Source organism: Pollachius pollachius (genome assembly GCF_949987615.1).
Source record: "Pollachius pollachius genome assembly, chromosome: 19".
NCBI lineage: Eukaryota > Metazoa > Chordata > Actinopteri > Gadiformes > Gadidae > Pollachius > Pollachius pollachius.
Window position 1 is genome coordinate 7,664,674 of NC_136952.1, and position 6,000 is coordinate 7,670,673.

The window sequence follows — 6,000 nt, forward strand, 5'->3', positions numbered from 1 at the left end:
TGTTCCAGAGCCCAGAGCACCTGCCGCAGGTAGTGGAGGGCCAGGTCTTCAGGTAACTTCACCCGCTCCTTCAACACCTGGGCCAGACACCCTGCAGGTAACAGGCCAAGGGAAAACCAGACGCTAAAGGGACCCTGTATTACCTCAAGGCGTGAGATGTGCGTACGTCCTTACAAGCCATCACAAGTGGGAATGTACACCCCCCCTGAAGACAGATAAGATCAAGGAACAATGCTGATGTCTGGGTATATACCAAGTGGACTGTACAAACTTTTTGGCTAGGTTTTGAGTGATCCATTGGATCATTGGTGGACACTCCCACTTGTGATGTCAGGAATGGCGTAGATTCTGAAATGGCTTGTAATGCAGTTCTTGGCCTTAGGACACTCTGTCACTGTAAGGCTGGGAGCCAGCAGCCAGCTTGGCGACCATCAAGCTGAGAGTGGCTGGTTCCAAGCTCCTACAGCTATAAATGTAGCTTGTTGATGTTGTTAATTTAAATAAAGGTAGATATTGGATTAGGAGGGTTCACCTGGCTTCAGATCCATGAAGAGGACCACGTTGGGCCCCTCACTGACAGCCCCCAGGAGCCGGACCACGTGAGGTGAGTCTAGAGCGCTCCACGTGCTCAACTCCTCACTGCTGAAGTGCCTCTGGGCAACCTGAGCACAACCACTAGCCATTATAACATACACATACACACACATATATACATATATATATATACTATAGTTCCATCCATCTTCCGATGCCTCACCCTCTTGGCTGCACACTGGAAGCCAGTCCTCCGGTCCTGGATGCAGACCACGTCACCATAGGAACCGTTCTGGATGTGGCGGAGGGAGTCGTACTCCAGACCCTCCCGGTACATCCAGCCGGCGGGCTGCAGCAGCTGGGAACGTGACACCATCATTTAAGATGTCACATGATTAACAAGACAGGGTAACACTGTATTAATCATGTGGGGAAGGTTCAGATGTTACAATAGAAATAGAAACTCACAGAAAAATCAAATCACAGCCGAATAACTCTAAATATATAAATACTCTGTTAACAGAGTACAGGCCTACGGCTGGCTTATGGGGTTTGGAGAGGAATAGAATAAAATAATACAACAAAATGAACTATTTGTTTTTTTCATGCCTATAAATGAGCTGTATAAATGAGCTGCCTGGTTGTATTTTTGGAATAAAAGACAAATAATATACAGCAGCCATTCAGGCTTTTCCCTCTTTACAGATCTACTGCAGTTGCCCGTTGACATTTTTAACAGGGCTGGCAGGCGTGAAAGAGAATGTTTGTCTTACGTCGTGAAGCAGAATCCCCTCGTTGGCCTGTTCGTCAGCGTCAGTGCCCTCATGCATAGGCTGCTGTTTCTCCCGCTCTTTGAAGAATGGCCAGATGAAGCGGCTCTCCGCCCGGGTCACCTTCCCTCGCAGCTCGGCCAGCAGTCCCTCGCCAACTCCTCCTCCCACCTCCGCTGCACACGTGCACTGAGAGCCCACGGCGACGCTAGCGCACGTGCAGCCGGCGTTGGCACTCCCCCCTGGGTTCTCCGAGCGGTCAGAACAATCCGGCACAGAGCCGCCGCCGCTCGAGTCGGAGCCTCTGCTCCAGCTCGAAGAGGTGAACTCTGCTTCCGGCTCGTCGCTGGACCAAGAGGCCCAGCTGGCAGACTCTCCGCTGGCCGTAGGAGCGCAGGCGGATTCAGAACCTCCACCTCCTCCACCTCCCCCACCTCCCCTGGGTCCCAGGGCAGAGTCAGGGTCCACAGAGTGATTCTGACCTCCTGTGTGTTCAGCGTCCTCCTCCTCGGACAACGTCAAATGCTTCACTTGGACCGTGGCGCGGTAACCGTCGTCGCCGGACTTCGCAGCGTCGTCCCCATGGCAACGATGATCGGCGGCAGCGGCAACCCGGTCGGTGAACTGGGGAGGAGGGGGGATGATACCGCAGGGGAGCGACGGGGTCCACGTCGGGTCGGCGGCAGGGGTGGCTGTGCCGTGGCCGGGTCGCGGACGGAGCCAGTCGATCTCCTGCACCCAGAGGCCCTGGATGATGGGGGGCTCTTGGTGGTTCTCCACCAGGCTGCGTCGGCGCCAGGGTTTCCTGCGTGGTTTCCGGCAGGGGTGGCGCTGGTGGGCTGGGGGGCAGGCCTCGCCGTCCGACTCGCTCAGGGGGGCATGTTTCCTGACCGTCGCTGGCCTAAAGAGGAGAAGATGGAGTCAGTGCTTCAGGGCTTTGATAAAGCACATTTCAAACAAAAGGCCCGTCACAGTGCTTATCACAGGCAGGAAAAGACTAAAGACACAAGTAAGAACGACAAATGTCAAAAAGTATCAGTACATATAAAAGACAAAGATAGGTTGCCAACAGAAAGGTTTGAAGGTCCCATAGAAACGAAAGACTATAAACTCAAACTCAAGCTGTTGAGCTGTTCATACCAAGAAATGGTTTCATAGGTCTTTATCTCATTGTCACTAACAGCAAAACATCTTCTGGTGTGTCAAGGGATATCAATATTTCATAAAGGTCGATCCTCTGGTGAACCTGACACATCCTCAGTTCCTTTACACATCTAAGGAGCTCTTTGTGTGTGTGTGAACGGCAGCCGATTGTGATCAAAGTACCTTTGTTCGCTGAGCACCAGAGATCTGGGGAACATTGGTTCTGTGCTGCTGGGGCTGAACTCCTGCCACCCCTCTCCTGAAACACAGAGAAGCCATCGAGAGTCTCAATGTTGTCACTTCAATGCGACTTTCGTGTCAAAAGTCACAGTGTGACCGAGGTCAGAGTCTCCATAAGTACACTCCATTAACCCCAATCCAATCAACAATACAGTGATGGGCTGCTTATATTCGTGCGCTGACTGAAGACATCAGCAAGGCCCTGCATCTCACCCTCGGCCTGTGCTACGATGGAGACGTAGGGGTTCTTCTGGAGGGCTCCAGGCCACTCCGAGGTCATGTACTGGGCTGTTCCTCGCTCCAGAGCGCGGCTCAGCTTTGGTCGGATGGCTTGGGCCAACAAAGAGCCTTCCTCCTCATTGTGGGCCTCCCCCTCCTCACCCGCCGGTCCGTCCTGCTTCTCCAGGAACGTTCTCCCAGACCCCCGCTCCACCACCAAGAAGGGGCTGTAGGAGTTGAAGAGCCTGGGGATGGCCATCCTTCTCCAGCCCTGGGTCTTCTCCTCCTCCTCCTCCTCGTCTTCAAGACCTCCTCAGAGCTGGATCTTCCCCTCTTCCTCTGCCAGACCTCCTCAGACCTCCTCAGAGCTGGGTCGTCTCCTCTTCTTCCTCTAGACCTCCTCAGATATTGATACTCCTTCCACCTCCTGGAAGACATGGAGAACAGCCAAGGGTAACTGTAATTATATAATCTCTTATCCATCAAGCACTTCATCTGTCCAAATATCCAACATTCTGACCATCTGTCCATCTCTCTGAATGTTCCATATATCTCTCTATCTATGTGTCCGATAATCCATCCATGCTTCAGTCCATCTATACATCTATCTACTACCTTTCTACTCTATTGCCTTTAATTCAGTATAACCTTTCTTTTACCTCATCTTTATCTCATCTTTTAGTCTTTTGATCCTGATTGCACATTGATTCATTGCATTGTGGCAACTTCTAGTCAACATTATCATTGTTATTACTGTCATTATAATTATTACTGTTGCTACTGTTATTATCGTTCTCTCAAATGTATGATTGTTACTTGTTTTATTGTTGTTTTGTTTAATCTCTATTTATTATTTTTTTTAGCACTTTGGTCAACTGTTGTTGTTTTTTAAATGTGCTTTACAAAAAAATTTACTTTTACATTTTACATCTATCGTCCATCCATCTGTTAATCTATTAATCTGTCTACAAATCCTTGTCTGTTCGTGAATCCATCAATCTATCAGTTTGTCCATCCATCTGCCCGTCAAAACATTTCTATATTATTGCTCATAATATTGCTGGGTTAACCCAGATGAAACATGGAAACAATCAAAAGAGTGCCAGGTAAGTACAGGTTCTCAAGAGGTTAAATTGAGCTCACGACAACTTAATCACCTCAGCAGCTGAAGAAATCAGTATCCTGTTCACCTTTGCTTCAGGAGGACAGAAACGTTTCACTTGGTAGTAAAAAAAAAGATAGACAAGCCACAGCTAGATGAAGTCGTCTCTGAATCCCCTTAAATAGAACTTGTGAAAAGACTTTCACTCGTCACACATTCTTCACCGTGCATAAAGGGCGTATTTAGTTATGGATGTGTTTGATGTGGTGGTGTATATAATGTGTCTGGCTTTGAATGAGCAGCAGGCAGTCTCTGTGCTAGCGACCATGGTGGTGCTGCGGTGGTATAAATAGAGTCTGAGCCAGCTCATGTTGGCTGGCTCAGCTGTCCAAGTCTCTCTTCCTCAACACCCTCTGTGTTGACAGGCACCAGGCAACCAAAACAGAGAAACAGGAAAGCGACTCCTTGACAACCGCAGGCCACCGTGGAAAGACTTCTGGTCCGCTTCTAGGACGTTTTGAGCCCAAGGAACAGAGCGACCCACTGAGCACTCTTCAATGGTTATGTTCTCGACTTAATTATTACTATATGCATTTGTAACGTTCCTCATTAACCTCATTTATTGAGGAACACAGCAACACAAGAGGCAAGACCGCCTCCTTTTGCACTTTGAAATTATTAACGTTATCATTCATTGTCTGACAGTAAAGACGATTTAAAGTCAGATTATGATGCAGTCACAGCTGATTCTCTCTTAAAGACAAGGACCAGAGTTGAAGAGACTGAGCCGGGTTCCAAGACAGACCTGAAGCTCCATCTGCCTGATTGCCTGTGACCTACGAACCTGAAGTTATCGGACCTCTCACGACAGAGTGTTGTAACGGATGTCTTTTAAAGGTCAAAGGTTAAAGGTTGTAATTTAAAGCAGTGTTTACAAACTGTTGCAGTCCTCTGTACCCCCACAACCCCATCAGCATGGCTCAAGCACCCTTTCACCCCAACACCAAACCATAAATGCTTACTTTGAACTAATATATTGTAACCATTATTACAATTGTAGTCTGTCCGAGAGATGTTGCTGAGAAGCTGGGGTATACCAGCTTACTTACTTTCTGGTCTTAGCTGAATTGATCAGCAACAATCAACATATTCTTTAAACATTGAGGAAATTCAATGAACTAATATCATTCATCATAATAAGTCTTGCTCGTTACTCTTTGTACCCTGCTCGCTTACTTCCTAGAGTACAAGTACCCCAGTTTGGAAACAACTGGGTTTAAAGACATGTTAAGGTCACATCTTCACCACCACCCCCTTACCTGAGAGTCTGGCCGTACCCCCTGCCGGGCCTCCTGTTATGAGGGTTCTGGGGGTTCTAAGGTCTGCTGTGAGCCCCACATCGACCCGTCCGTTGTGAGGGTGCGTTTGTTTTTTCTGTCTCCAAGCTGACCTGCCAGCTTCGTCCCGATTGGTCATCTGGGTTATGAGATCTGGGACTTCATTCTGTCCTCTGCTGCCACCCACACACATACCATATACACACACATGCACACACACACACACAAACACACACAGATACCAACACACACACACACACATCACAAACAAACCCACACACACACATACAAGACACACAATTACACCCCACATATACACTCAACACACACACCCCGTCCAACACATACATACACACAACCTCCCCTTGGCACCCACACAAATACCGAATACCCCCCCCCCCCCCCCCCCCCCCACACACACACACACACACACACACCTACCCACATACACTTCCAGACATCCGAGCTGGATGGCCTCAATGACATTGTGACGTGAGAGCAACGTCACATTTTAAACACACATACGTGTCACACTAACTGCACGTCTCAACTCATCTGTATGGGTGGTTCATTAGTAGTTAGAAACCAGACCAAGGATGTCTGAGATGATTGCAAGTCTGCTATTAATTGTGACAATGGCAGTAAAGGATCCCTA